Here is an 8,600-nt window from a genome sequence, read left to right on the forward strand (position 1 = left end):
GAACTCCAGGATTATCTGCACCACATCTGATATGAGATAACAATGTCACAGATGTTTATGTCTCAGTCAGATTATAACTTTCAGTGCCGGGGGTTGTGTGACAGTGAGTGTGGCACGTGTATGGCATTAGAGGTTGGGAACAGGGACATAGCTTAAGAATCAACCTTTAAGAAAGCTTTTCTGCTCTTTCATGGATTCACCCAGTCTCTACCATTTCCCCTTCCTCAACCTCCTTTTTGGATTCAGAATGATCTATTCTGCCATTGGTTCAAATATGCAATGGGTTTATCTGTCTACAGGTTTTGGTAGGAAGGCATCATCCCAAAATGTCATCAGTAAGCAAGAGGAGTGTCTAAAGGAACTGGAGGAACTCAAATTTGAAATCCAGAAGTGTCAATTCGAGAGGGATGAACTTTATCAAATCCTGGATCTTTATATCTATGATGAGTGGGACCACAGGTAGTCATTATGCCCAGTAACCTGTTCACTGTCTTTCGCTCTCTCTCTACTACCTCAAGATTTACTCATAGCACGAGAAAGTCTCATCCTGGATTTTAAGGAGATTTGGCAGGCATTTGCTTGTGAGATAAGCTAGGTGCTGTGTGTTTAGGGTCAACCTCTTTTGTACTTGACCCTGAGCCTCTTGGATTAGCATTGGTTCTGTCAACAGCTAGAAGGACCTTGTCACGCTTTCTGCAACTGTGTGTGTGTGAATGAAATGCCTGCACGTCATCACTCCTCTGAATTTGTTCATTATACACTGATTCTATGGCACCTTCAAGGATGTAGTTGGCATTCTAAATGTGTTTGGATATGGGTTGCTGTGTATGTATGTTGAAGTATATGTGGTGTTTTACTCAGGATCAGGAGGTCTGGGACCTTTGATGGGGTCTGAGGATTTGTTTGATCAACACTTTGCAGGTCATGATAGTGATGAGTACATGGAGGCCTACACTGATCAAAAGAGCACTTTGCTCCTTCTGTATGCCTTGGTGGCATCCAGGACTCTCCCGAGGGGAGGAGGTGCTATAAATCCTCTTCCCTGTCAAACTTAGTTATGCCCTCTGGGAATTCATGTAACGATAGAAACCAAGGATTGAGTATACCTGCTTTCAAAACAAGAGAAATGTCATCACAGCTTTCTCTTGGGCCCAAAGCTGTGGCACAGACTGGAGGAATCTTCTTCCTGAACTAGTCAATTCCATCATGCTCACCTTGCCAGCTCTTGAAGGTCAGGTCCCTCCAACTGGTACCATGGCTCTGTTGTCCTGTTCCCGGGATAATAAACTTAACCAGTACAAATACTTTGAAGGAGCAAGTATGTGGTACATACTGAGTTTAAGTAATAGAACAGTCTGTTTTTACCTAATTTGTTTCACCTGCTTTGATCTTTAGTTTTCTATTTTTTTTAGCTATCCAGGTATTGTTTATTGTGACCTAGAAATGGTCACTGTGGTCTTGACCATTGTTATTCCCAAACAGGCAGCTCTCAGGCTCTGCCCACTCCTATATAGTGAGTCTTTGCAGAACCATATCTCTCAGGATTCCAAGGAGTCCTTATTTCAAAACAAATGTTTGCTTATTTACAGAGAAATATTTTCTGTGGATTGAGTCTCACTGTTGGGTTTTGGTCTCGTTTTTTACTTTGCCACTTTCTTCCCTTCCACCATTCCTTGAATTTGAAATTTTTTATTATATATTTTTATTTACATTTCACCTAATTCTGAAATCGTGAGTTCAAAACATTATTTGTTCCTTTGGCCATGACCTAACCCAGGCTGCATGTCGAATAGCCAGTCCTTCAATCCGAACATGAGATGAGAATGATGGCTATGCAAATGATGACCAACTCAATAAGTGATGCCATGGAGAGGTACAAGGAGCTCATACAAGTGAACAGTTCCTACCGGTGAGTCGCTGACAGAGATGAGAACCCAGCACTAGGCAGGGAATGCTTCTGTCCTGTATGACTTTGAACAAAAGAAAGGGCTCTGGTTCTGTAGTGTCTGACTCTTAACAAGAAGGCTGCCTCCTGGCAAGGGTCTTAGATTTGTAGCTCTTGGACTCAGTTGTCGTACATGTGAGGGGTGTAGAAGACCCTCCAATTGTTATTTTCCCAGTTAAAGTTCCTCTAGATAGAAAAGGTTTGCACCATGATGGGAATAGCAATCAACTCTGAATCTCTAGGACTCTGACAGGAGATTTAAAGATCTGTGATCCATGAGAAACACATGGAAAGAGTCTATAGCTATTGGGTCTTCAACTACCCCTCAGAGGGGCTTTCCCCACAACGTGAAGATGGTTTCACCATACCATGGACATACGAGCTCCCTTATGGACCATCTCTTCTTCCTTGATTTATATAAACCGTCTTAGGGTCAGGGTTTTCAGAAGTACTTTGATTCATGTGGAATGTGGATTCTGGATTTGACCTCCTCTAATTGGTGCTAACTTGAATAGTGTGGCTCTATTCTGGTGATTTCTGAGGATGAGGACCCTTGAAGGGATGATTGTACTTGCAGGAGTGACAGGCAAATAGAAGCTGGCTGGGATTTACCATTTTTTGTTTGTGGTTCAGCATCAGGCTGTCCCAGCTCCTGCGTGAACAAGCTCAATTGGAGAACAATATACAGATTTTGCTGAATGAGAAGAGAGAACTGCTGGTGGAGCAGACTGAACTGCCAGCATCTTCTGTGGAGACAAAGAGGTTCTGAGAAGAGGCTGGAATGAACATCTGTGACCCCAGAGCCAAGCAACTACAGGTAGGGTTAGGTCTCAGGGTCAGGTTGTCCTCATGTCTTACCATAATCATAGACAAACCAATGTAACTGTCTATTGACTGATCCATGTCCTGACCTAGGTCTCATCCAAGTATTCATTCATGTGATGGTTTACAAGGCTTTCTGTGGAGATAGCCCCTTTTCAAGAAACTGCATGTTTGGAAAGCAAATGCTCCTGCTCTTCGAGAATCTGCACTTCATTAAGGGAGATAGGTTGATCACACATCACAGCACTACATGCCATTATGTATGGAGGGTGCTATGTGGGAGCCCCTCTTTAGACCAGAACAGGGCTTTGAGGGATGAAGGAAAAGCCTGGAGCTCATTTTCTTTAAAGGGATCGTGTGAGACTCAGGAAGTAAGTATTTTTCAAGGAGGAGAGCCTGGTGGAAATGCCAAAGAAATGGTTCTCATTGTCATTTGTGGTGGCTTTTGTTCTTCCTCCCCTCATGTCCCTGTATATGAAGATGGTGACTTCATGCTTCATAGATCTTGGGTAACTACAGAGCCTGTGTATCAGTATGTCAGTCCTGTCTTATTTGAGTGCCCCTGAGAGTTCATAACTGGGCCTTACAACCTGAAGCTGGTTAGAAGAGCAAGGATGTGGAAAAGGTTTCTCAAAGGCTGAGGGTAGGCATGAGAGATTTGAGACTTCAAGAACAAAGTTATCCGTATGTACCCCCAATTCTCACCAAGAAAGGTGCATTGCTGTGCTGACCTGCATCTTAGGGAGCATGCGGGGAGGCCAGTTCATGACATGCAGTTTTGTCCAGTCATTATCTAACTTAGTCCTTTAAGCCTAGGTCTCTCAACAAACATGAAGCTTCCTGTTTTGTGATGGCCAGCAGTCTTTGCATCATTCGTCCAGTTCCAAGTGGAGCCCCCTCTCTTATTTGTCTCAACACATTCTTAAACCATTCAGCTATTTTAAAAATAAGGATTAGATTTCTTCACTTTACCTGAACAGAGTTATCCCCCGGGAAGATTCTGGATTGTCTTATTGGCTTCACCATGATCTTGCATTGAATCCTAGAGTGCAACCCTCTGCTGACATTGCTTTGCTGACTATATCATGGGCACTGCATTCTTTCAGGATAGATTCCCTCTCAATATTGTACACAGTACTGCATTTCAGAAAATTCACTGTATGTTATTTATTTAGCCTTATTCTGACTGACATTGAGGTTGTTTTTATATCACAGGAACTCTGATGTGATCAAATGTTCCTCGGAAGTGACCATGAGTTACTGTCTTCTCTGGTGCTTCCAAAGTGTTCTATGAAGGAAACAGTGTAGTTTTAGTGAGGGGCCTATGATGAGTCAGCATAGAGCTTGATGGAGTCTTTTCCTAGAAATTTCTCTCTTGGGGATTTGATGTTGTGTTGTTTAGGCTATCTGTGCAGAACATGTAACTTACTTGTCGGACCAGCAAGTATCTGCATAGAAAGGTTTCCTGAAGTGGAAATGAGTACAGGTCAGGGCAGCACATCTTGCTTGAGTCTAAGAGACTTGTACACAGCATTGTTCCCACTAATTCCTCACTCAACAGGAAATGTGCTGCATAAGAGCAAAGTTTTCATTTGTGCATGTGAGTGTGTATCTGTGTGTGTGTGTGTCTGTGTGTGTGTGTGTGTGTGGTGTGTGTGGGTATATGTGTGTGTGTGTGTTTGCAGTAGTGAACGTGTGTTTCCCTCTATTTCCAAGTTTCATGAGAAAAGTACTCTAAGCGTTCACTTTACATCCATGAAACATGAAATAGAGCTGCCCAGTCATTTGGCATCTCCATCTAGCTCTGTAGAGCAAAAGGACACTTAAATTACTAATTTATTTTTTCCAAAAATTTCAGAACAGAATTATCTTGTGAAGTCTGGGGGAGGAGTGGAAATATGTTCAAGTGAGTCATGTTTCACAGGGGTAACAAATGTTACAGGCCTAGAGCTTGCAGGTCCCTTTTTGTTATGGTGTAGAAGCAGGACAATAAAATCCTTTAGAAATGCAACCCCCAAAACGAGGACACAAAAACACCTGTAAAGTTAGATTTTCAAGTGATTAGGGGCAAAACTACTGATCTGCACTGAAATCCTTTGGAGCACATCAAAGGAATGGAGTACTGGGAGGTAAGGGCAAGGCTTCTCTAGAAAAATCCATGAGTTTATTCTGCTTCTCTGTTCTTTGTGAATTGTGAAAGCCCACTGGAAGGTTATGTCACTCACTATGTCTTCTCGAAGATTGCTTTCCACATTGCCTGCTACCATTTCTTTCGAGCTACCTTGGCACACTACAACTTCCCCTGGGAGTTTGGCTTGGATTTTATTCATTGAGAATTTGAGTTGCTTGGAATTGTATCGTCATCCAGAAAATGTCCCATAGCTATGCTGTGGTGCAAGAACAGGGCAGTTTCAGGAACCTCTTTGGGTGCACAGATAATCCAAAGCGCTCCTCTATGTTATCTGTTTAGCATTCTGCAAGTGCTGTCAATCAACATCATTTTCTCTCAGTTAATTTCAGCCTCAATGGGTTAGGAGAAATGATGAGCTTCAAATGGGTCTGACAGTGTAAGAACAGGTAGCCCTATGAGAAGCCATGTTCAGAAAGTGGAACAGAAGTTTTAGTTCACCCAGTGATTCCACAATAAGGAGTAGGTATTGCCATTGCAACTAGGGAGCATCAATGTGCTAGTGGTCCCAGAGTAACCTTGAAGGAGAATCTATCCAGACGTCCATCAGCCAAGGAGTAAAAGTGTACCATACGATGGAGCCCTTCCATAGATTCTGATTCAGTGTGAGATAATCCATGCAAGCTTTTACTCACTTATTCAAATTATCTGTGGAACAATCACATTACGGGGAGTAAATTTGTTGATTTGGATCCTGGTTATGGAGATTTCCTATGATTCTAGCTTTTGGCATGAAGTCACTCAGGCTATGGTAAAGACAGCTCCGATTAGAAGAAGTTGCACACTTTGGGCAAAGTCTGAAAGAGTGAACAAGAACAAGAGTCTAGTCCACCACCAATATATGATCCTTTGCTGAGCAACAAGACAGCTCTACACAGCCTTTGGTACTTGCTAAGCCAGATTGTTAATGGGGAAAGAACCCTGAGTCTATGACGGTTTATGGGAGGACAGCACATCACTGACTGAGCTGTCTATACGCTCTGGCCACTATGTACATATCCCACTCAACATTTGTTTTTATGCCTCCAGCGAATCCTGGGGAATCTTTACATTAAGTATTAATGTTCAGGTAGGAACACAGGCTGGAAGAAGCCATTTGAATATCCTTCCCTATATAAATACCCTTTTTGGGTGGATGACCACCCCACCTGGATTTCAGCCTCAGGCAGCTAAGGAGCTACTCAGAGTATTGTACTGTTACAGTTCGTGTGAATTTTGCCCATGAAACAATATATATGATCCTCTGGATTTCTTGCTATGTTCTACTCCTTACTTCCTGTGATCTCTCTGGAAAGATCTGAGGACATTTTCTCTTCTGTCCTCTGACAAATTGCCTTACACTAGCCATAGACTTACAGGGGTGCGGTTCTGTTTCTACATCACAATCACCTTTAATGTCCGTGTGTACGCTGGGAAGATTTGCATGGAGCACATTCTCAGTGATTACAGGATCTGTGCAGTGAGCATGAATTTGAAGTGAGATGGCTTCTCTGTGTATTTGCAGATTCAGTGGTTACAAATGGAAACTAGACGGGTTCCTTCAGTGCTAACATAATCAGAAATTTCACCTCAATTCTGGGCATGTTCTCCAGAAGGCATCCACATGGTATTCTAGGTTGCTCATACCTCTCTTGAACTCAGATTCAGACATAGCTACAATTTTATTATTCAATGTCATATACCTGGACCAGTGGGAAAAAATGCTCATTTTTCTCTTAATCCCAGTACAGTGCATAGTCCACAGTTCAAATTCTAGCAGTTTGAAAGGTGAGATATAAATCCAAGCGCAGGTACTCTAGGACACTTGGGGATGCAGGGACTGACCTCAGCTGACAGCTCATGCTGGATTATCCAACTGAATAGAGCTGATGTAAGGGGGAGAGCTGAATTGACAACCACTCACTAAACATTTTTTCCCTTGCTCTGCTAGGTCTGAAATTCTCCAGCAGAAACTCGAACATGACACAGTCCAGGACAAGATCTCCCTTGGAGAGAAGTGCTACAGGAGGAGGACTAAGTGTGCACAGCAAATGCACCACTATTGCATCTCATCTGTACTGTCCATAGCAATTGTGGACTGCATTTTCCTCCTTTAGTTTGATTTCTTTGGATTGAATACGCTGTATTTTCACCTTGCCTCTCTCCAGCAAGTGTACACTTTTCGAGGGACTCAGAGAAGTGCTGATGCACATCTATCAAGAGCTGCTGGTCATCCAGAAAGACTGTGCACGTGTAAATTTGTACTTGTCCTGATGGGTCATCCAGAAGAGTTTCATGGAGATCAGTTCACAATATTGGAAAGACTTTGTGACAAAGTCTGTAATATCATTTATACTCAGTATTGGTAGGCTTTTTCCTTAATACCCCCACTCCAACAAAACAGACCTACTTCCACTCCTCTTGAAAAGATTATTACCATCACTAACTGCTTGTCTACTATGTCTCCAAGGCAAGCCACAGGCTATAAGTCTATTCTGCAAAAGGAGCAGCAAAAAATGCTTAGTGCAATTCCTCTATTTAAAGTTTGGTTAATTTTTAATTGTTTTGGTTATTTGGTTTTCCTTCTATTCATTTGAAGATTTGTTATTTATCTGTTGTTGTTGTTTTGTTCATTTGCTTTTCTATTTTGATAAGGATATAGACTGTATATATTGACTACCTGCATCTGGTTACTATCAAGTAAATTGGATGTATTCTGGTCAATAAAGGAGTAATCTCAAACTCTTCACTCTTAAGAACCTTCTTTATTGATGATTAGTGTCAACATCTGAAGTCCCACAGCTATCAGGGAGGGATGGATCTCTGCATTCTCATGGGGACTGGGCATCAAATCACTTCCCAGTCAGACTGAGATTCACAGGCATTTATACAGTCACTGTGCACTGTGTTTCCAACTCTTAATTTCAACTTCATCATGCATACATTACCCACTGTGTATGCTTGCTGTCAAATATATATTTACCTCTAAATTATACTCTGTTGATGAGAGTTTTGACCAAATTAATAGGATAAACATTAATTTTTCTGTTATACCTCCCAGGACATATAAACATGGTATAAGGGAGTTTAAAGCCATCGGGAATCCTGCACCCAAATCCCAGGCAGAAAATGCTGAACACCCAGGAATGCAGATAATCCTGAGACCACGGGAAAGAAAGCCACTTCTGACCAGCTCTGCCCACATCTCTGGCCCAATATTAATCTGCATGATGCCTCTGGAAACAGGAATAGAAGAGCAGTCAGTGGCAGGAACCTGCTTGGTTCAGCCTGGGCCCAGAACCTACCTTGGCCTTGAGCATATTTGAAGAAAACCATAGGCATACAATTCTCTGTTTCCTGACTGTGGCTTTTTTTGATTCGAAGCTCAAAATACCATTTTGTTGTTGCTGATTTTTAGTTGGATATTTTTCATTTCTATTTCAAATGTTATTCCTTCCTAGTTTTCCAGAAATAAGTCTGAATACCATTGCCCTCCACCTCTGCTATAAAAGTATTCCCTTCACCATCCATCCACTTTCCCAGCCTAGGCAGGACCAAGGGCTGTTCATTCCATTTGTGCCCAAGAAGACCATCCTCTGATACACATGCAGATGAGGCCATGGCACAGTCCCTGTATAGTGATTGGTACTGGTTTAGTCTCTGGGA

The 8,600-nt window shown here is 42.2% G+C and overlaps 1 long non-coding RNA gene across 1 annotated transcript; it reads left to right on the plus strand.

Moving 5' to 3' along the window:
* Positions 1–328: 328 nt before the first annotated feature.
* On the plus strand, positions 329–7,676 carry LOC134480524 (uncharacterized). Its single transcript, XR_010054927.1, has 4 exons — positions 329–459; positions 1,778–1,909; positions 2,579–2,762; positions 6,886–7,676. It is a non-coding gene; the product is annotated as an uncharacterized LOC134480524 (long non-coding RNA).
* Positions 7,677–8,600: the final 924 nt, after the last annotated feature.

This window comes from Rattus norvegicus, chromosome 9 (assembly GCF_036323735.1).
Source record: "Rattus norvegicus strain BN/NHsdMcwi chromosome 9, GRCr8, whole genome shotgun sequence".
In the NCBI taxonomy this organism is placed as follows: domain Eukaryota; kingdom Metazoa; phylum Chordata; class Mammalia; order Rodentia; family Muridae; genus Rattus; species Rattus norvegicus.